Raw genomic sequence first — 23,462 nt, 5'->3', positions numbered from 1 at the left:
AAATAAAATATAAAATAGGTCTGGGAGTATAGCCCGGAGGTAGAAGGCCCCTGGGTTCCATCCCCAGTACCACCAAAAAAAAAAAAAAAAAAAGAATTCCTGGTGCCACCAAACAACAACAAAACACGGAGAACCCTTCATAACATGAAAACATTGTAACGAATGACTTGGATATAAACTGAGTTCTTCTCTTAGGGATGATTTCAGAGGTAGATGTGCTGCCTTATAAAAAAAGTGCTTGGCATGGTACTTGGTACATTAAAAATGTTCAGATTTTGGCAATAAAGAAATGACATGGAAGCCGGGCGTGGTGGCGCATGCTTGTAATCCCAGCATTCGGGAGGCTGAGACTGGAGGATCGTGGTTCGCGGACAGCCTCAGCTACTTAGTGAGGCCTCTGCAACTCAGTGAGACCTGGTTTCAAAATAAAGCATAAAAAACAGGGCAGGGGTGTAGCTTGGAGGTCAAATGCCCCTGGGTTCCATCCCCAGACCCACAAAAAAAAAAAAAAAAAGAAAAAGAAAAAAAAAAAAGAAATGACATGGAGCTGGGCGCGGTGGTGCATGCCTGCAATCCCAGTGCTTGGGTGGCTGACACAGGAGGATTGTAGGTTTGAGGCTAGCCTCAGCACCCTAGTGAGACCCTGTTTCAAAAATAAACAAACAAAATAAATAATCCAGTATTTGGGAGGCTGAGACAGGAGGATACTGGTTTGCGACCAGCCTCACCTACTTAGTGAGGCCCTCTGCAACTCAGTGAGACCTTGTTTCAAAATAAAGAATAAAAAATGGTGTAGCTTGGAGGTAGAATACCCCTGCATTTCATCCCCAGTCGTGGGGAAAAAAAAAAAAAAAAGCCAAGCATGGTGTTGCAATCTTGTAATTCCAGCATTTGGGAGGCTGAGACAGGAGGTTTGCGGTTTAAGGCCAGCCGTAGCTACTTAGTGAGGCCCTTTGCAACTCAGTGAGAACCTGTTTCAAAATAAAGAATAAAAAATAGGGCTGGGTGTGTAGTTTCGGAGGTAGAATGCCCCTGGGTTCTATCCTCAGTACTGCAAAAAATAATAAATAAATAGGGATATGGGTATAGCTCAGAGATAGACTGCCCCTGGATTCAATTCCCAGTTAAAAAAAAAAGAAAAGAAATGCTATAGAGCGGTGTGGGCTTCATCACAGCGGGCCTGGACACTGTATTCAAGGTCTGTCTCTATTGTCTAGGTTCCGTGAATGTGTGCGTGTGAGCAGCCTCTGTTGTGTAGAACAGCAGTAGGAGGCAGGCACAGAGGACGCACACTCTTGCTGCTGCAGGAGACTGCACTCTTCGGAGGCGGTCTTTCCTGGCCGCCGTGGTGGAGCACGCCTGTGACCCCACTTCCCCAGGAGCCTCAGGATTGCCACCTGTCCACCCTGGGCAGTTTAGTGAGACCCTGTCTAAAATAAAGGAAAATCTTCCTCCAGTAGCACAGAGAGGAAAAGGGAAGGGAATGCCTCTGACTGAGACAGGAGGAGCACAGGTTTGACACTAGCCTTGGTAACTTAGTGAGACTCTTAGCAACTTAGACCCTATCAAAATAAAAATAGGAAATGAGTTGGGGGTATAGTTAGGGATCAAGTGCTCCTGAATTCAATCCATAGCACCAAAACAAAATAAGAAACAACTTTGTGATATTTATCACTAATTGTCAGACTTGAAGAAACTTCCACCCAAGAATATCATTAAAATTGAATTTCCATAAAAGCCCATGAGAACGTGGTCACCTGGCTCTGTCGCAGTTCCTCAGTGCCCATAGATTTTTCTTGGTGGTGCTAGGGTTGAACCCAGGGCCTGGCACATGCCAGGCAAGTGCTTTCCTGAGCCGTCTAAGCTCCAGAGGCCTCTGAGGGCTTCCGACCTCTTAATGCTTCTCACAACTCTTTTTCTGATTTGTACAAGGAAATATTCTCCTTATACAAAAATCCATGTAGGCTACTTGGTGACAGGTTTTTATTTTTTATTTTTTATTTTTTGCAGTACTGGGGATGGAGCCCAGGGGCATTCTACCTCTGAACTACACCCCCAGCCCTATTTTATTATTATTATTTTTTTATTTTTTTTATTTTTTTATTTTTTGGTGGTACTGGGGTTCCTGGAAGCCCTTCTACCTCCGGGCTACACTCCCAGACCTATTTTTATATTTTTTATTTAGAAACAGGGTCTCCTAAGCCAGCGCGCACGGCTGGCTTCGAACCTGCGCGATCCTCCTGTCTCCGCCTCCCAAGTGCGGGGATTGCAAGCATGCGCCACCACGCCCGGCTATTATTATTATTATTTTAAATTTTGAAACAGGGTCTCACTGAGTTGCAGAGGGCCTCACTAAGTAGCTGAGATTGGCTGTGAACCCAGATCCGCCTGCCTCAGCCTCTCAAATGCTGGGATTATAAGTGTATGTCACCATGCCCGGTTTAGAGACAGTTCTTTTAAAAGATACTGTAGTGAAACACACTTATCTGTGTTTATAGCAGCACAATTCACAGTAGCCAAAATATAGAGCCAACCTAGGTGCCCATTAGCAGATGAATGAATAAAGAAAATGTGGGGTAGGCGCACAATAGAATTCTGTTTTGTAGCTGGGTGCGGTGGCTGGGGCTGTAGTCAGAGGTAGAATGCCCCTGGGTTCTATCCTCAGCACCACAAAAAAGTCCTATTTTTTATTCTTTATTTGAAAACAGGGTCTCACTAAGTTGCAGAGGGCCTCACTAAGTAGATGAGGCTGGCCGAGAACCCAGACTCCTGTCTCAGCCTCCCAAGTACTAGGATTACAAGTGTGTGCCACCATGCCCAGCTCACACAGTAGAATTCGATTCAGCCATAAAGAAGAACAGAATCGTGGCATTGATCTGGGGACGGTGGTGCAGCCCTGTAATCCCAGTGCTTGGCAGGCCAAGACAAGAGGATCACAGGTTTGAGGCCAGCCTCAGGAAATTAGACCCTGTTTCAAAATTATAAAAAGAAAATAGGGCTGGACTGTAGCTCAGAGGTAGAATGTCCCTGCGTTCAATCCCCAGCACCAAAGACAATGATGACAAATTATAGGAAAATGGATGGAACTAGAAAACACTAAGCTGAGGCCAGGCAGTCTCAGAAAGTCTAGGGTCCTGCGTGTTCTCTCATCTGTGGGAGTTAGAAAATAGGACACAAGCCGGGCGTGGTGGCGCACGCTCGTAATCCCCGCGCTTGGGAGGCGGAGACAGGAGGATCGCGCAGGTTCGAAGCCAGCCGCGCGCTGGCTTAGGAGACCCTGTTTCCAAAATGAAAATGTAAAAATAGGTCTGGGAGTGTAGCCCGGAGGTAGAAGGGCTTCCAGGAACCCCAGTACCACCAAAAAAAAAAAAAAAAAAAAAAAAAGAAAATAGGACACAAAAGGGGCTTCAGATAGGAGAGGAGAGGGGCCGGGGAGCAGCGGACGGTGAGGGAGGGAGGAGGACGGGGAAACGGAAAAACGCAGGAAGGAAACAGTTCAAATTGTGTCATGCCTGCGTGTGAAGGTCTCACTGCACGTGCATGAGGGGTGGAGCCAGGGCGGGACCCGAGGAAACCACTCCAGAGCCTGTGTGCGGGTTGTGTATGTCACTTTGACCTCACCATGACGTGTAATCACAGTACTCCAAGAAGTGTGTGTGTGCGCGCGCGTGTGTGTAATTGTTACTTTAGGGACTTGTTTAAAAGTAGAATGCAACGCAAGCTGGGCATGGTGGCGCACGCTTGTAATCCCAGCTTTCGGGAGGCTGAGACCGGAGGATCACGGTTTGCGGACAGCCTCAGCTACTTAGTGAGGCCCTCTGCAACTCAGTGAGACCTGGTTTCAAAATAAAGAATTAAAAATAGGGCAGGGGGGTGTAGCTCAGAGGTCGAATGCCCCTGGGTCCCATCCCCAGACACGCAAAAAAAAAAAAAAAAAAAAAAAAAAAGGAGAATGCTTGGGAAGGTGAGCTAGGAGAATCCCAGGTTGGAGGCCAGGCTGGGATAGAGCACGGAGGTAGAACACTTCTGGGTTCAATCCCAGTACCCTCTCCAACACACACACACACAACACACACAAAGAAAAACAAACACACATACACAACCAGAAAGCTTTTGGTCGTTTTTCAACCAGACGTGTGTTCAGGGTGTGCAGAGTCCCTGCAGATACCCGTCCCAGCACTGTAAGTGTAATTGTCCTCAGTGGATTATCTTCCAGCCAAACCCCAGAAGGCAGAAGCGTGGATCATGAGGTTTGCTAACTGCTGAAGTATGGGAGCATGCAAGAAGCCTGAATTTCTAGAACCGATTGCAATTTAGAAATCAAATCCTGCCTGGCAAGAAAATTGACTGTGCTGGAAAAATAGGTTTATTCTGAAAAGCCTGTGTGAAGGCGTCACCTCTTAAAGAGCACTCGGCCCATTAGCTGCAGTGTGGCGCTCTATCTAACCCCTGGGTCTCAAGGCTTGAGGCCAAGCTGCTGGAGGAGCCACGGGAACGGTTTATGGAGCTGTGAAGCTGAAACTGAGTTTGCTTCCATAGAAGGACAACCGTAGAAATCTAGAAGTAAAACTAAGCCAGGCGTGGTGGGCAGGCTTGTAATCCCAGCATTTGGGAAGCTGAGATGGGAGGATCGCAGTTCGCGGACAACCTCAGCTACTTAGGCCCTCTGCAACTCAGGGAGACCCTGTTTCAAAATAAAGAATAAAAACAGGGCAGGGCATGTAGCTCAGAGGTAGAATGCCCCTGGGTTCCACTCCCAGTACTGAAAAGAAAACAAGAGGCATGGTGGCACACACCTGTCATCTTAGGATTTGGCGGTTTGAGGTGGGAGGGTTGCAGATTTGCGGCCAGCCTCTGTAACTTGGTGAGGCCCTATTTCAAAATAAAGAATAAAAGGCCGGGGGTATAGCTCAGAGGTGGAATGCCTCCTGGGTTCAATCCCTCGTACTGCAAAAATAAAAATAAGATAAAATGTTTAAAAAAATAAAAAGTGGGTTATTTCTTATTGGGTTTTTAAAGATTTTTTAATATCATGCACAAATCCTTAATTAGATATGTATTTTGAAAGCATTTATTTTTATTTTCTCAACAGTGAAAATAAAAAGCTACAGTTTTAAATGTTGATGAAATCTAAGTTAATTTGTGTCTTTCGTGAAACTTTTTTCTGCTTTATCTTTGGAATCTTTTTCTAACACATGGGCACAAAGATTTTCTCCTGTTCACTTCTGGAAGTTAAAGCTCTGAGCTTTCACTTTATACGGAGTAAAAAGACATTGAGTTTTTCTGTATCATTTTTTTTTTTGAAGATTTAAAGAAGTTTATTAAAAAGATAGAAATACAGAAAATAGAAATACAGAAAAAAGAAATACAGAAAATAGTTACAGCCCCATGCCAAAATGGCATGAGGGGGGCTCATCACTCCCCTCTGTATCATTTTTTAAAAAGACTATCATTTGCTTTCATTGAAATGTCTTGAACCCCTGTCAGAATCAGTTGCCATTAGCAAGGCAGTTGAGTGGCTGTGGTCATAGCCGATGGTCCCAGGACTTTGGGAGGCTGAGATAGAGGGTTAGAAACCAGCCCCAGCAACTTACAGAGACTCGCAGCAACCTAGGAAGACCCTATTTCAAAACATAAAGTTAAAAAGGGTTGGGGTGGAGATTGGAGGTAGAATGCCCTTGGGTTCGATCCTTAGTAAAACACACACACCAATTGTCATATTTGAGGGCTTATTTCTGGACTGATCTGCATGTCTATGGTACTTTGTTTATAGTAAATGCTTAAACCAGAGAGTGAGTTCTCTAATTGTTGTGGCTATTCTAATTTCTTTGCTTTACATTTTAGATAAACTTGCCTTTGTGTGTGTGTGTGTGTGTGTGTGTGGAATTGAGGATTGAACCCAGGGACATTCTACCTTTGAGCTATTGTCACCAGCCCAATAGGGTCTTTCTAGGTTGTTGAGAGTCTCACTAAGTTGCTGAAGCTGTCCTTGAACCTGCAATTCTCCTGTCTCAGCCTCCCAAGTACTGGGATTACAGGATTACAGGCCACCACACATGGGTGAGACTCTGTTTCAAAATTTAAAAAAAGGGCTGGGGATGTACTTGAGAGGTAGAATGCCCCTGAGTTCAATTAATCAGCATCAATATAAAAATACTACACCCAATTGCTTTGCATTACAGGTATCAATAAATGAAAGGAATTTTCATTCTCTGCCCTTTTTATTTTGAAACAGGGTCTCTACATTGCTGAGGCTGTCCTTGAACCTGCGATCCTCCTGTACCAGCCTCTCAACTACTAGAATTACAGACCTTGTATTTGTTTAACTATTGGGATTACCATGTCTGGCTCAGTGTGTCAAGTTCTTAAAAAAAAGTTCTGATGATTTTTTTTTTTTTTCTGGTACTGAGGATTGAATCCAGGGCATTCTACCTCTGAACTATACCCCATCCCTTTTTATTTTGAAACAGGGTCTTGCCAAGTTGCTGAGGGTCTGCTAGGTTGCCGAGGCTGGTCTTGAACCTGCAATGCTCCTGTCTCAGCCTCCTGTGGACTGGGATCACAGACGTGCACCATCATTCCTGGCTTCTGCTGAGATTTTGATCGGAGTTTCAGTGAATCTGTCTATCAGTTTTGGAGAAAATTGGCATCTTGATAAAATTGAACTTTTCAATCTATTTAGTCTTCAAGTTATTTCTCACCTGTTTATATAATTTTTATCACATAGATCTGGCACATGTTTTGTTAGATACATAAGTATTTATTTCTCTTAATAAGTATTTAATGATTCTGATGCCATTGTCATTATGCCTATCATTTTTTTTCAATTTCTAGGTGTTCATTATTTGAATATAGAAATGCGATTGAGGAGCTGGGCGTGGTGGCACATGCTTGTAATCCCAGTACCTGGGAGGCTGAGACAGGAGGACTGCAGGTTCAAGCCAGGCTCAGCAACATAGCAAAACCCGCAGCAACTTAGTAAGACCCTGTTTTAAAATAAACTAGAAATAAAAAGGGTTGGAGGTGAAGTAGAACACTCCAGGTTCAATCCTTAGTACCAAAAAAAAAAAAAAAAAAGAAGAAACAAAAAAGAAGAAAAGGGAAGTTTTATATATTGACTTTGTATCCTGTGAGCCTACTAAACTCACTTTTTTTTTTTGGTGGTACTGGGGTTCCTGGAAGCCCTCCTTCCTCCGGGCTACACTCCCAGACCTATTTTATATTTTTGAAACAAGGTCTCTTACGCCAGCACGGCTGGCTTCGAACCTGCGCGATCCTCCTGTCTCCGCCTCCCAAGCGTGGGGATTACAAGCGTGCACCACCACGCCCGGCTCTAAACTCACTTTTTTAAAAAACTTTTTTGTAGAATTCAAGCATTTTTTTTTTCTTTTTGCAGTACTGGAATTGAGCCAATGGGTAGTCCTATTTTTGAAACAAGGGGCAGCCCTATTTTTTTATTTTCATTTTTTATTTGGAAACAGGGTCTCACTAAGTTGCTGAGAGCCTCACTAAGTTGCCAGGGGTGGCTTTGAACCTGTGATCCTACTGTCTCAGCCTCCCAAGTGCTGGGATTACAAATCTGTGACACCACACTGGGCTTAGAGTTCCTCTTTTTTACTTTGTTTATTTATTTATTTTTTTGCGGTACTGGGGATGTAACCCAGGAGCATTCTACCTCTGAGCTACACCCCCAGCCCTAGTTTTTATTCTTTATTTTGAAATAGGGCCTCACTAAGTTGCGAAGGGCCTAAGTAGCTGAGGCTGTCCACGAACTACGAACCACGATCCCCCCATCTCAGCCTCCCAAATGCTGGGATTATAAGCCTGTTCTACCACACCTGGCGGAGTTCCTCTTTTTTTTAAAAAAAACAGTCAGTGTCTTTTATCAGGTTGTGGAAGTCCCCTTGATTCCTAGTTTGCTGAGAATTGGATTCATGAATAGATGCTAACCTTTGAATTTTGGCAAATGCGTCTTCTTTGTCTTCTGAGATGACCATGTAAGTTTTCTTAAACCTGTTGTTATAATATTTTTTTTTTATTTTAAGTTTTTTGTGATACTGAGGATTCAACCTTGGGGCATTCTACCTCCGATCTACACCCCCAGTCCTATTTTATTTTTATTCTGAAACAGAGTCTTACTAGGTTGATTGAGAGTATTACGTCTTGCTGACCTCGAACTTGCGATCCTCTGGTCTCAGCCTCTCAAGTATTAGAATTATAGGTGCGCACCACCAAACCTGGCTTAATTTTTTAATTTTAATTTTAATTTTAATTTTTGTGGTGCTGGCAATTGAAACCTGGGCCTAATGTGTATGATGATTTTTTTTTTTTTTTGGTGGTACTGGGGGTAGAACCCAGAGGCTTTCTACCTCCGGGCTATACTCCCAGACCTTTTTTATATTTTCTTTGGAAACAGGGTCTCACTAAGTAGCTGAGGCTGGCTTCAAACCTGCGCGATCCTCCTGTCTCAGCCTCCCAAGCGCGGGGATGACAAGCGTGCGCCACCACGCCCGGCTTATGATGATTTTTTTTTTTTACTTATTTTAGAATGCCAGACCGACCTTATATGCCTAGAAAAAGACTCCCTCTCTAATGGAGAGTTGTTCTTTTTGGATTCAACTTCCTGGTGTATGTTGAAGATTCTTCTAATGATGAGGGATTTGGGTTTGAAGTTTGGTTTCTTTGCCATTTCTTTGGCTGGTTTTCATATTAGTATAATACTAATTCCATAAAGTGAGGTAGGAATGGTCTCTCCTTTTCAATCATCTGGAAGTGCTTGTGTGGAATTGATTCTATTTTTTAAAAAATATTTTGTACAGCCGGGCGTGGCGGCGCACGCTTGGAATCCCCACGCCTGGGAGGTGGAGACAGGAGGACGGCGCAGGTTCGAAGGCAGCCGCGCTGGCGTAAGAGACCCTGTTTCCAATTTAAAAATCTAAAATAGGTCTGGGAGTGGAGCCCGGAGGCAGAAGGGTTCCAAAAAAAAAAAAAAAAAAAAAAAAAACTGTGTACAGCTTGCCCTCGGATCTGTGTGGGCCTTGAATTTGGTGGTTGGAAGATCTTAATGAATTCAGTTTCTTTAGTAGATATAGGATGATGGCAAACCTATTTCCACCCAGTAAATTTTCGGAAGTTTATGTCACCCAAATATTTTCAATTGTGGAAATAACATTATTGATAACATTTCCTTATTGTCATTTTAATATTTAGAATTTTTTTTTGTACTGGGGCCTGAACCCAGGGTCATTCTACCTCCAGACTGCACCTCCCCACCCTTTTTTAAAATTTGGAAACAGGGTCTTGCTGAGTTGCTGAGGCTGGCCTCAAACCTGTAATCCTCCTGTCTCGGCCTCCCAAGTGCTGGGGTTATAGGTGTTGCCACTGTACCTGACTTAATATTCTATATTGGCATTTTTTTTCATCTCTGATACCGATCATTTGTGTTTTGTCTCTGTTTTTCCTCCAAGTAGTTTATTAGTTTTAGTGATATTTTCAAAGAACTAGCTTTTGGTTATATTGGTTTTCTCGGTGGTTATTTTTGCTTTACATTCCACTGATTTTTCTGCTCTTAGCTTTATTCCTTCTGTTGGCTTTGGGTTTAATTTATGGTCCTTTTCTAGCTCCCAACAATATAACCTGAGAAAGTTGGTGTGAGGCTACTTTCTGATATAAGAATGCAAACGTTGTACTTGCATTCCATCAATTTTGATAGTGTATTTTCATTTTTAGTGCATTAAAAAGTACTTCCTAATTTCCTTCTGACTTCCTCTTTCGTGCATAGATAAGTTCATAGGAAATGTGTTGTTTAGTTTACAATTTTTCGGTGCTTTCCAGGTATAATTCTATTATTGATTTCTAGTTTAATTCCATTATGGACTAAGAACATACCTGGTGTAATTTTTATTCTATTAAGGTTGTTACAGTGTGTTTTATAACCCAGCATATGACCTATTTGGGTAAATATTTAACTTACAATGGAAAAGCACGTGTATTGTATTGTGACCGAGTGAACTGTATCAACCAGTGGTGTGTGTGTGTGTGTGTGTGTGTGTGTGTGTGTGTGTGTGTGTGACATACCTATAATCCCAGGACTTGGGAGGCTGAGACAGGAGGATCTCAATTTTGAGGCCGGTCTTTAGCAATTTTGGAAGAGACTCAGCAACTTGGCAAGATCTTGTTTCAAGATAAAAGTATAACAGGGCTGGGGGCGTAGCTCAGAGATGGAAAGCCCCTGGGTTCAGTCTGCAGGTCCAAAAGACCAAGCGCAGGGTCGTGGCGTTGGGGCGCGTGCTGTGGAAACCCTCCGGTCTTCTGTTTGCTTTCTTGGCTTTTGGGGTGCACCCGGGGACTGTGTCTGCTGACTCTGCTCTGCCGAGGTTGTTTATTTTCATTTGAAAGTCAATATCCAGAGGCTTGCCGCACAGTGCATCTCTTTGAACCACTGGGTGGTGGGGTGGTCAAGCTGCTTTGCAGTTGGGGGGGCCCTGAGGAGGGCGGGTGCCACTGGAGAGCCCCGATGGGAGCAGGCTTGGGCTCACATCTGTTGCGGGCACCCGTCCTGGACACAGGAGCGGCCGCTGTCATCATGGAGGGCAGTGGTGGCAGTGTCCTCTGAGGGCAGTAGGGCACGTGTGGTGTGGCGGGAGGCCACCTCTTGCTTGGTGCAGGTGAGTGCACTAGGTTGGGACCGCCTAGAAAAGCCCTTTTCCTCCCACCCTCCTGCTGCCGCGGGGCTGCTCTCACAGCCGGGGAGACAGCTGAGCACAGTAGCTGCGTCTGTAGTCTCAGCTACTCTGGAGGCTGAGGCAGGAGGATCACAGGTTCAAGGCCAGCTTCAAAAACTTAGCAGGCTCCTATTTCAATATAAAAATGGAAATAGGGCTTGTGTAGCTCAGAGACGGAGTGGAATGGCCCTGGATGCAATCCCCAGTACCAATAAACAAATAAGTCACTCTTATGGCTGAAAGTGGAAAAAATTATGGAACCAGTGTGGTGAGCATCTCAGAGCTCTGTCTACTGTGGCCTTAAGTGGAGCCGTTTTCAGTGGCGGCAGTGGATGCCTACCGTCCTGAGGAGTGCGGGGCCCTGCACTTGTGGCACGTGCTGTCCATGGGTACGGAATCCGTCTTGCCAGAGACGGAGCCCGGGAGCCAGGACCGCGGCCTCACCGGGCGACACACGCCGGGTCTTGAAGCCGCCCACCCGCCCTGGGCCTTGCCGGACAGCGCGGCGGCTTCACGCGTAGACAGTGACCACGGTCAGCCGGAGTGCCGCTGAGTCCTCTGCCCTCGTGTGCGGCCTGTCAGCCGTCATCCGGTCTCCTTTGATTCTTTACTAAGCTTCACACACAGCTGCCCAGCCCACCCAGCAGGCTTTCCTGCCATGACTCTTTAGAATAGAGACCTTGTCACCTGCCGGGAGGCGCTGGCAGCCCCAGGACAGCAGCCTCACACAGGCACCTTCCACTTCAGGGTGGGCTTTGGTCCCTCCCGTCCTGCTGCTTCCGTAGGCTGCCTCCGAGGTAGACAGATAGCGAGGACTCGCCCCGTCAGCTCTGGCAGCTTCAGGCCAGGTCAGAGCCCACAGCCAGGTCCGAGAGCTGAACTGGGGCATGTGTAGTGGGCAGGGTGGCGCTCGCCTGTGATCTCAGGAGGCTGAGACAGGAAGATTGCAAGTTCAGGACCAGTCTCAGCAACTTAGCAAGACCCTGTGTCAGTATAAAAACTAAAGTCAGTCTGGTGATGTCACAAGGAGGTAGCGTGCCCTTGGGTTCGATCCCTTAGTACCACCCCAAAATCAGACATTCAAACAAAAAGAACAATTTTTCCTTTCCTTTTCTCTTCTTTCTTTTCTCAGTATTGGGGATTGAATCCAGTGGCATTCTACCTCCTTGCTATGCCTCAGTCCCCCTGCCCCCCTTTGCTGTACTGGGGAGGAAAGCCAGGGGTGTTCTGTCTCCAAGCTATACCCCCAGCCTTATTTTTTTAATCTTTATTTTGAAACAGGGTCTCATTAAGTTGTAGCGGGCCTTGCTAAGTATCTGAGGCTGGCCGTGAACCCGAATCCTCCCGGCTCAGCCTCCCAAATGCTGGGTTTACAAGTGTGTGCCACCACGCCCAGCTCTCAGCCCCTTTTTTATTTCTTTTGTTTTTTTTTTTACACAACATTCATATCAACATTTTTAGTACCCAAAGCAGAAACCATCCAAATGTCCATAATAGGTAAATGAAAAAACTGTGGCAGAGTTGACCTCTGTTTGTAACAAAACCCATACATCAATACTTTGGGGAAAAAAATGACCCGTGTCTGCAATAAACATGTACAGACTTCTTTTTCTTGTCATTATCCCCTAGGGTATACAGTAAATTATCTACAAAGAGTTTATATTGCACTAGGCATTATAAGTAACCTAGGATTTGAGGAACACGAGTAGCTTCCATGCACACGCTGCGTGCCATTTTATGCTAGGGACTTGAATGTCCACAGGTTTTGGTGTCCTTGGGGTGGGGGTCCTGGAGCTGATGGTCTGTATTCGTGAATGTATAGTGACACAATAGACTGTTACTCAGCAATGCAGAATGAAATGCTGATGTATGCTACCACACGGAAAAATCTGGAAAACATTAGGCTAAGACGAAAACAAAGCACACTGCATGATTTCATATATCTGAAATCACAAACAACTCTGTAGAAATGGCATTGCTTAGTTGAGGGACTGGATGACTGCCAGCGGGAAGGGAATGCTTGGGGAACGTTGAACGTGTTCTAAAGTTAATAGTATCAATATATACGCACTAAAGAACATAATAAAACTACTTTAAAGGGGGAGTTTTATGATATGTGAATTATATCTTAATTAAGTAACTGCTTATTAAAACTGTTTAAAAGCCAGCAGAATCTAATTGATTTCACTACTCTTCAGTATTTTCTCAAATTGTTTTTTGTTGCCACTGTACATCTTCTCATTTTCCCCCCCATGGATTTGTTAATCATTTTTAATAACCTATTCTTTCTAAATCCATATTCCCACACTACTCTCAAACTCACCCAAAGTAAAGATAGAAACACAGAAAATTCTATGCCTCTATTAAGAAAAACTACATTTTACAACTTAAAAAGTATTAACTGTGACTACTATTCAAATCTATTTTTTTTTTCGGTGGTACTGGGGGTGGACCCCAGAGGCTTTCTACCTCGGGGCTATACTCCCAGACCTATTTTATAATTTTATTTAGAAACAGGGTCTCACTAAGTTGCTGAGAGCCTCACTAAGTACCTGAGGCTGGCCTCGAACCTGCACGATCCTCCTGTCTCAGCCTTCCAAGCGCGGGGATTACAAGCGTGCGCTACCACGCCCAGCTTCAAATCTATTTTTTAAACAATCTATTTAACGTACATACATATATTGGGTGGGGGGAATAATAGTGGGCACTGCTGTCTATAACACATCATTTTACACCAAGAATGTATCAGATAACCTGAATTTTAAATACCATTTTGTATTACATAAAATAACTTTGTGGCCTTGTAAAACAAGTGTCTTTCACTCTTGTGAAATGCTTAAATACTTAAAGTATAAGGCTGTAATACATTTTTTTATGAAATACAAATAACAAGAGAGAGTAGAAGGTATCATTTTATGGAAAGTAGACCAAGTAAGTACATACCCAAAATCAGTGGTAGTGTTTGCAGATCAGTTTCTCTCTTGGATTACAGCACTCCAGTAGGACACAATAGTTATATATTGTGGAGTGACACCTGAGCAGTTTGCCTACAGATACAACGATAACAAAAACCCTGTACAAATATTCAAACTTGGGCAATTTCAGTTAAAATCAGAGAAAAATATAAACATTTTCCTTCCAGAGAAAATTATCTAATACAACAGTTCAGATATTCCATATAGGTCAGATATAAACCCAACTTTTCTGAATTCCTTACATAAAATTTTATAATTGATGGAAAAGCAAGTTTCATATTCAAGTCTACTTTCAGAATACATCTGTAATTAACTTACAGTCCCTCATTATCTGTGGTTTTTTGCTTTCTCTGGTTTCATTTGCCCATGGCCAAGTGGTATCCAAAATTATTATGTGGGAAACCCCAGAAATAGTACGTACGTTTGAAGCTGTCGTTCTGAGTAGTGCAATGAAGTATGGTTTCGCCCTGCTCAGGCGGAGTGACGCTTTGCTCAGCGTCCCCCTGCTTTACATGCCGCCTCCCCACTGCAACTCAGTAGCTGTTTCAGCCATCAGCGTGGCCGTCGTGGCATTACAGCGCCATACAGGAGTCAGCCCTGTCTCCAGTTTCAGTTATTCACTTGGGGGTCTCAATGTATCCCTGGCAGATAAGGGGGGGGGCTACTGTATTTATACAAAAGTCTATTTGAAAAGTTATTACAGTGAAGTCTTCAAATAGGGGACATTTTATTACTTTTGGTGTATTTTCTTGCTCGTTTCCTCTAGAGCTGCTGCCTTCTTTCTCAGCACCTGCTTAAGTCTTATTTTTTCATCTCAGACAGTATCTCTCATTCTGGTGGTGTCACTGGGAAAACATGTTCAGTATAATTTTTATTAAAGGAATGACTGTTCAAAAGCCCCATATGAACCCCAGGTGCCTCTCTGCTGCTTCTCTTGGGAATAATGTCCCCTCTCAGCTCTCTGCTGCGGTTTTGATGCGGCTTGTTACAGTGTTGCTTTTTAATGCACCTGATGTGGGTAAAGTACTGAGGGAATTAGTTCCCCATCCATGACTGTGTTAAACGCGTTCTCCGTTTTTCTCTTCTTTGTGTGATTCATCTTCTTAATAAATTTTGCTTTTCTTTTCTTATCCAAACTCTGTTTTCTTTTTTCTTCTTTCACCACAAACTTTTCTTTATAAGTACTACTCTTTGCCAAACTGCTAAAGGAATCAAACCTTTTCCAGAGCATAAATGGTCAGGAATTCGAGTAAGGCACACACTTTAATCCTTCGTGAGACCAAATATCTCTTTTAATTCAGCATCATTCTTCAGATATAATGGCTTATTACTGCTTCCTTGAGAATCTTTCCTGTCGTTTCTTTCTTGAGAAGCTGCCCTTAATGTTGATGTCATCTCATTCTGAATCAGCGAGAGGCGTTGCCTGAATTTTCTTCTGCGGGTTTCAGGAAGACCCTCTGCAGATTATTGGACATTTTATTTTTTGATTTTTATTTTTTGGTGGTACTGGGGGTGGAACCCAGGGGCTTTCTACTTCCGGACTATACTCCCAGACCTATTTTATATTTTATTTGGAAACAGGGTCTCACTAAGTTGCTGAGAGCCTCACTAAGTAGCCGAGGCTGGTTTCGAACCCGTGCGATCCTCCTGTCTCAGCCTCCCAAGCGTGGGGATTACAAGCGTGCGCCACCACGCCCGGCGGATTATTGGACATTTTAACGGGGGCAAAAAGGACAGCACATTGGGGAAGTGGGGAGAGTGGGGCCGAGAGGAGGAGGGCGGAGGGCACGGCGACTCCTGCCTGAGAGGTTCCCTGCACGGCAGGGAGGCGGCCCCTCACACACAAGCCGAACTCTTTTTTATTTCTTATTCTGAAACAGGGTCTTGCTAAGTTTCTGAGGCTGGCCGCAGACCTGTGGTCTTCCTGTCTCAGCCTCCCAAGTACTAGGATTACAAGCGTGTACTACCACGCCCAGTCCTTCTAGATGTGCAGACAGTGGTTGGGTAGGAAGCTTCAACTGCAAGTAGCCAGCCCCACGCTAGGTAGAACATGGCTACCAATTTTGCAGGAAGTTTAGAGACACAAACGTCCTTGTCTACAGGTTAGAGATGGCAGGTGCTCCTCACAGGGCTGCAGTGGGCGGCGTGGTGCTGGGTCGGTGCCCGGGGAGCGCAGGTGGGTAGACATTGTTAGCTGTGTTGCCAGCATCATTGAAGGGATGAGGGGTGCTAAGTAGACGGGCTTTCCTCCCAATTCAGGCCTATCATCTCTAACCCCAACACCCCAACACCTTAAATGCCCCACACCCCAAAGTCTGACCTGCTCTGGAATCTGAGGTTTTGGAGCGTTTCAGTTCTGTGCATTTTCAGATTAGAGATGCCCAGTGTATGAAGTCTATGAAAATATTCCAAACCCTTAAAACTCTGAAATCTGAAACTCTTTTTGTTCCTGGCCTTCAGGACAGGGGGACTCAATCTATAACCCTTCATGTGGGTTTGGGATTTCTTTTCTTTTTTTTCATTTGCATTTTTTTTTTTTGTATTTGTATGCAGTTTTCATCAACATGGACACATCATTGACTCTAAATGTTTATGTTGCTTTATAACTCTCGTAGCCGTGTTTGTATTGGCCAGACAGTGTGCCCTTTCACAGAACTGGCCCTCACTTACACAGCCACTCCGGTACTGCGGTACATTTGCTTTGGCATTACTTCATAATTATGACACTTTTTTTTGGTACTGGGGTGCTGGGGATTGGACACAGGGGTACTCTATTTGTGAGCTACACCCCCAGCCCCACTTGCTTTTTAATTTTGAAATAGGGCCTTGCTAAGTGGTCTCACTAAGTTTCTGAGGCTGACCTCAAACCTTTGATTCTCCAGTCTCAGCCTCTCAAGTACTGGGGTTCTAGGCATGCGCCCCATTCCTGGAGGTCTTGACGCCCTTTTGATGCCTGAGACATTTGTGTAACAAGGATAATTTTGTTTAGGAGGGATCTGTATTGAAACGTATAATATGAGCTATTTTTTGGTGAGAAAAAAGACTCTTTAATTTTGCTCTCCGAGGGGCTGTGTGTGATGTTCTGTTGTCTTGGTCTCAGCACTGGGTCTAGATGGAACCGTCCTAAGTGCTTCCCCGTTCCTTTCTGTTCCCATCTGTTAGTGAGAACAATGGATTGTTTTTTGTGTCAGTTCCTGGAAAAGTAGCAGATGGACCCCCAGGAGGCTGGCGGAGCCCTGGCTGCTGCCGCTGCGCCTGCTGCGGGCTGGCCGGTCCCAAGGCGGCCGTGCACCCCGGCACCGCGGCCTGGGCTTGAGCTTCCCTGCGCCTGCCCGGAGCCCGGCGAGCTTGCACTGTGCCTGTCACAGGACAGGGGCCTCCCTGATGGTGCGGACCATTTCCCAGGGGGACAGAGGGGCTGCAGCTGAGGGCCCTTGAGTCCTTGCCTTACACGACTGAAAGGAATTTCAGCACAGATTCATGTAGCAAAGCAAGAAACACACTGGAGGGAGGGAGAGGCACTTTTGGGGCGTGGCTCTCCTTTATAGCGGACTGAGCATGGGGGGGGGGGTCGGCGACAGCGGTCTGCCTTCTCAGAACCTCCCACCTGCCGTCCTCTGGCTGGTGGACAGCACGTGGACTCACCTCATGTTTGACTTCGAACTGTACCTTTCTCTCGACTTCTTTTGACCAGTCTAAAAGTGGCCATTGTTCACTGTATATGCACTGATTAGCTGGCCTTTAGTACCTAAGACTCACGGGCCTTTGGAGAACCCAGGCCTGGAGGAAACAGGCCTTCACGGTAAAGGTGAGGTGGTCATGGCGTCTTGGATTTAAAGCTACAGTCCCTCTTTCCTTCCACGTTTCTTTTCTTCCTACCTATTTCTTTTATCTTTTCTGTGCTGCCTCAGGGCTGGGCTGTTCCTGAGATCTCAGGAGGAAGGTTTTCCAACTATCAGAATGAGACCCTCACGTGCCTCCATTTCTTGCGGCTACTTTGATCTTGGTGACAATGGGCTGCTGAATAGTATTGTTTTTGAGATATTGAGACAGGAAGGAACTTAGTGACATGGGGAAAATAGGTTTAGCTTTATGCCTACACTCCAGGCGCTCTCACAGACCAGAAGCCTTCTCAGAGGCATTAGGTATTAAAGATTAGATTTGAAGCTGGGCATGGTGACACATGCATGTAATCCCAGTATTTGGGAGGCTGAGACAGGGGGATCACAGGTTTGAGGTCAGCCTCAACAATTTAGTGAGACTCTCAGTAAGACTTGTCTCAGAATAAAAAGTAAAGAGGGCTGGGGGTATAGTTTGGAGATAGAACATCCCTGGGTTTAATCTCCAGTACCAAATAAATAAATAAATAAAATTAAAATTAAACCTATTTTCTAGCAGAATGTGGTAGTGCATGCTTATAATCCCAGTACTTAGAAGGCTGAGACAGGAGGATTGCGGGTCCAAGGCCAGCCTCAGATACTTAGTCCCTCTGCAACTTAGTGAGACCCTGTTTCAAAATAAAGAATGAAAAATATGGCTGGGGGTGTAGCTCAGAGGTAGAATGCCTCAGGGTTTAATCTCCAATATACTGCGAAAACAATTAAACTTCTTTATTACTCATCCACTCTGTGGTATTGTATGTTAATAATAGAAGACGTATTAAGACATCTGTCATTGTTCATTTGACCTGGCTTTTCTGTCCCACTGGGCATGAAGGACTGGCCTCGGCTCTAGGGAAGGGCTTTCGCTGGTCTGTGTCCAGCAGGAGACCCAGCACCTTGGTAGCAGAGCTCTCTCTCTTCATGGGTGGAGGGAGAGCGAACGAGTCACCCCCGAATCCTGGGACTTGGGGGTCTTTTTCTCCTAAGAAATCCTTGAGAAGTAGAGCACTGTCACTTGGCCATCAGGACAAGGAATGGGGGTGCATCTTGCTACCAGCCTGAGGTTGAGGCAGGCGGAGGAGGAGGGAGAGTGAAGGCAACAGAGGCCAGGTGAGGGGTCCCAGTCACACCCTGCCATGGCCTCTGTGCTGCGAGCCCATCTGCGTCTGCGTCGGGGAGGTAGTGGAATTAGGTGTTTGATTACTTGTAACCGAAAGAATCCTAACTGGTAAATACGATAAACTATGCACTGGCCCAGACTTGAACTTTGGACAGGCTTCCTGGTATTTTTTGCTTGTTTTGCCTGCAGATTCGTATAAGGCAGATTAACGTAGAGTTGTATTTTATTTTATTTTTGGCAGTACTGGGGATAGAACCTAGGGGCATTCTACCTCCGAGTGATACTCCCAGCCTTATATGTATATTTTTTATTCTTTGTTTTTGAAACAAGGTCTCACTATGTTGCAGAAGGCCTCACTAAGCAGCTGAGACTGCACATGATCCTCCTGTCTCAGCCTCCCAAGTGCTGGGATTACAAATGTGCGCCACCACGCCTGGCTTGTAAAGTTGTATTTTTTTTTTTATTTTTTTTTTGGTGGTACTGGGGTTCCTGGAAACCCTTCTACCTCTGGGCTACACTCCCAGAGCTATTATTATACTTTTTTATTTGGAAACAGGGTCTCTGAAGCCAGCGCGGCTGGCCTCGAACCTGCGCGATTCTCCTGTCTCTGCCTCCCAAGTGCGGGGATTACAAGCGTGCGCCACCATGCCCAGCTGTAAAGCTGTATTTTTAAAAAGACCGTAAGAATCAGGCATGGTGGTACATACCTGTCATCCCAGTTCTTGGGAGGCTGAGGCAGGAGAATCATAGGTTTAAGGCCAGCCTCGACAACTTAACGAGACTCTCAGCAATCTAGCAAGACCATGTTTCAAAATAAAAATGTAGAGCCAGGTGTGGTGGTGCACCACACTTGTAGTCCTAATACTCGGGAGGCTGCGACGGGAGAATCGAGAGTTATTTGTTGGCCAGTGTCAGCTACTTAGTGAAGCCCTTCACAACTTAGACTCTGTTTCAAAGTAAGGAATAAAAAATAGGTCTGGGGGTTATAGCTTGGAGGTAGAAATTCACTGGGTTCAACCCCCAGTACTGTAACAAGCAAACAAACAAACAAAAATGTGAAAGGGGCTGGAGGTGTGACTCAGGTAGAATGCTCCTGGGTTCAATCCTCAGTACCCCCTGCTTCCCCCACACAAAGGACCACAGGGCCTATACTTGAGTGATATGAATACAGGGATTAAAAATAAAGCTCCTGATTTTGAACATGCAAATGACATATAAGTTTAAAGATTTCACAGCCATCTGAGGCAGGAGGCCCCTGAGAGAGCGCAGAGCGGGGTCATTGCTGTGTCTCTGGCAGACCCTAAAGATGGCTTTTTCTGGCACTAGGGGTTGAACCTAGGGGAGTTCTACCTCTGAGCTCTTTAGTTTTTGTTTTAAAACTGGGTCTAAGTTGCTTAGGGTGGCCTCAGCCTGCAGTCCTCCTCTCTGAGCCTCCTAAGTACTGAGGTTCTGGGCATGCACCACCGCGCTGCTGGGGACAGGTGTAAAGAGCCGCTGTCCCCGGGAGTGGAGCGACAGCCGGCAGTCTTCCACTTTTATCTTTCACATTAATGTTTCTAGACCCTCATCTATAGCTCTCTGACTCACAGCACACTAGAAACTGGGAAACAAGGGGCAGGGAAGAGGGGATATTGGTGTCTCTAGCATGTGTCCTCAGAGCCAGTTCTTACGTGATACCCTGATGGCTGCAGAGTGAACCCCACCCTGCTCCCTGGTCTTTACTGGAGGCTGTTAAATAGCCAAGGCACAACCTCAGCATGAGAAGTAAGTTGCAGCTAGTGAACTGACTCATGTCTGTCATCCCAGTACCAGGGAGGCTAAAACAGGAGGCTTGCGGGTTTGAGGCCAGCTTCTGCAACTTAGTGAGACCATCTTTCAAAATAAAAAAATAAAAAGAATGCCCCTAGGTTCCATCCCCTAGACCAAAAAAAAAAAAAAAAAAAAAAACATGTTTCATTGTAGATACAAGACAACAACCCTGTTTAGGAATTGATGTCTCTCTCTGGGTATTTCCAGGTGGGTCTTGCACATTTTGTTGTCACAGTGGGGGTACTGGGGATGGAACCCAAGGGTCTTCTACCTTGGAGTTATACCATCCCCTAGCCCTATTTTATTTTTATTTTGAAACAGGTTCTTGCTAAATTTATGAGAATTCCATTACTTGCTGAGGCTCTGTCCTCAAACCTGCAATCTTCCTGTCTCAGCCTCCCAAGTACTGGGATAACAGGTGTGCACCACCATGCCCAGCAGTCTTGTCCTTTTTGTTTGTTTGTTTTTGCAGTCCTGGGGATGGAACCCAGGGGAATTCTACCTCAGCTATACCCCCAGCCCGATTTTTTATTATTTTAAAGCCAGTCTTACTGAGTTGCACAGGGCCTCACTAAGTAGCTGAGGCTGTCTGCAAACTGTGACTCCTATCTCAGCCTCCCAAATGCTGGGATTACAAGCGCATGCCACCATGCCCAGCTCGTACTTGTCCATTTTTAATGAGATATTTTAAACATGCAAAAAGATACCAAATGATGTCATGGTGACCGCTGAGTATCTACTCAACATAAGGGGGAAAAAAGCCAAAGGTCACAAACACAGGTCCCTGTTCTCGCTGTCTCTTGCCTTCACCCTATCGTATGAAATGTGTCACTTGTGTATTTGTGCATGTGCGTGTTGTGGAACCAGGCTTAAGCCCAGGGCCCGTGCATGCCAAGCAAATGCTCTGTACCACGCTCTAGCCCATGCTGACTGCATCCTGCAGACGCAGTGGGAAGAGTGGACAGCCTTGTGCTGTGATTTCAAACGTCACGTGTTTTCTGCCTGTGTGATTTCCACTGCAGCCTGCCACCCTTCCTTCTTGTGTTTAAAACAGCCATCCACGCGTTGCGTGTCTGCTCCCCAGTGACAGAACGTTGTCGGCGATGCTGCCGAGGAGTCGTGGTTCTCTCCTGTCCATGTGCACGACCAGCGTGTCCCTCAGCAGTGGCCTCTGCCTGCGCGGCAAGTGCTACTTCATACACACACACACACACACACGCACACACACACACGCACACAGAGTTTATCAGGAAAGTTTTTCTCTCTAGGACCATCTGAGAAACATTTCAGGGCTGCCAGCTGTTGTGCGGGGCTGATTAATCACTTTCCTGGGTCACTGGAAAGGTTTCAGTATTTTTCTTACAATGCCCGTTGTATACTTTGCTTTCTTAAACAAAACCTCTTAACATTAATGGACTTCTGGTTATCCATTCCTAGAAGAATGGAATTAAATACCAAATTCTTACCCTGCACAGGAGTCACCTCACGATGGATCAGAGACCCGGAAATTAGACCAGATACTTAGGAACTGCTAAGAGGGCAGAGGACCAACACACCAATGTGCAGGGGGGAGGAACTTCCTCAAGGGGACTTAACAGGTCTTTAAAAAATCATTTATTATTATTATTATTATTATTATTATTATTATTATTATTATTATTATTTGGTGGTACTGGGATTCCTGGAAACCCTTCTACCTCCTGGCTACGCTCCCAGACCTATTTTATATATATATTTAATTTGAAAACAGAGTCTCTTAAGCCAGCGCTGCTGGCTTCAAACCTATGTGATCCTCCTGTCTCCGCCTCCCAAGTGCAGGGATTACAAGTGTGCGCCACCATGCCTGGTGCTAAAGAATTTATTTTTGATGCTGAGGATTGAACCCAGGGGCATTCTCCCTCTGAGCTATACCCGCAACTCTTAATTTTTTATTTTGAGAAGGGTATTGCTAAGTTGCTGAGGGTTTTGTTAAGTTGCTGAGGCTGTCTGTAAACCTGCAATCCTCCTGTTTCAGTCTTCCAAGTACCGGGATTACAAACGTCCACCACCATGCCTGGCTCCCTTTTTATTTTGAAAAAGGATCTTGCTAAGTTGCTGTCTGGCCTAAAACCTGGAGATTGCTGACTCAGCCTCCTAAGTACTGGATTGCAGGTGTGCTACTTTTACGAACTAAATCCTGTTTTAATATTTGATCACCTGTTGCGAGCTGTCTTGCTTTGTTTGTGGTGTCTCTTTGCACACATAGTTTTTTTTTTTTTTTCAGTGTAGTCAAATTTCCATTTTTCCCCCTCTTTATCTCTGGGTGTTTTGCTGCTTAAGACCTCCTTGGCCCTGCTAAGACAGGCATCTGGAAACTTCGAAGCCAGGGCTCCAGGGAGGCCGTCACATGGTGGCCATCAGTATTCTGGTGAATTCTTTCTGGGTGAACGCCCAGGTCTCTGCTGAGAAGAGGATCTTCAGAATAATGCTGCGGAACAGGGAGGGGGTGCGGCCGCCCCTGGGCCTCCCTGGGCAGGCTGGGGTGCGGCTGGGGCTTGCTGTGCCCTCTGAGGCCCAGGGATGTTCCCCGCCGGCCCACCGTTCTTGCCTTTCCTGAAAGGGCAAAGGCAGCGCAACATGGCGTCCCTCCCAAGTTGGTCCCAGGAGCTCTGCAGCGGCCCAGCCCCAGCACCTCTGACACGATGTGTTTTCCTTCATTGCTGTCACTCCATGCTCGCCTCTCTGATGTTGGGGGTCCAGAGAGGTGGAGCGGCGCGCGGGGCGCACAGCGGGCCAGCGGGGAGTGGGGAGATGTAGATTTCTGTGACTCCTACTGGAGGCTTTCGCTGTGTCCAAACCCTTTCCCGCTGAGACACTGTTTATTTGTTCTTCAGCTAAACTTGGTGAATAGCTGGAGTATTTAAAAGTCTGCTATTCAGCGGCGCACGGTGGTGTCCGCCTGTCCTCCTGGGAC

The 23,462-nt window shown here is 45.6% G+C and overlaps 1 protein-coding gene and 1 pseudogene across 3 annotated transcripts in view; one reads left to right on the top strand and one right to left on the bottom strand.

The window, feature by feature from the left end:
• CRYL1 (crystallin lambda 1) overlaps positions 1 to 23,462 on the top strand; it is a gene marked incomplete at both ends in the record, with an annotated part of 99,593 nt that overhangs the window by 29,575 nt on the left and 46,556 nt on the right. The window lies entirely within an intron of this gene.
• Positions 14,430 to 17,349, bottom strand: LOC308279855 (ligand-dependent nuclear receptor-interacting factor 1-like; annotated as a pseudogene). The gene is made up of 2 exons: positions 17,345 to 17,349; positions 14,430 to 15,134 (listed from the first exon to the last, which is right to left on the bottom strand). The product of its transcript is annotated as a ligand-dependent nuclear receptor-interacting factor 1-like (transcript).

This window comes from Muscardinus avellanarius, assembly GCF_963383645.1.
Source record: "Muscardinus avellanarius genome assembly, chromosome: 2".
Classification (NCBI taxonomy): Eukaryota; Metazoa; Chordata; class Mammalia; order Rodentia; family Gliridae; genus Muscardinus; species Muscardinus avellanarius.
This window is presented reverse-complemented; position numbering and strand designations above follow the sequence as displayed.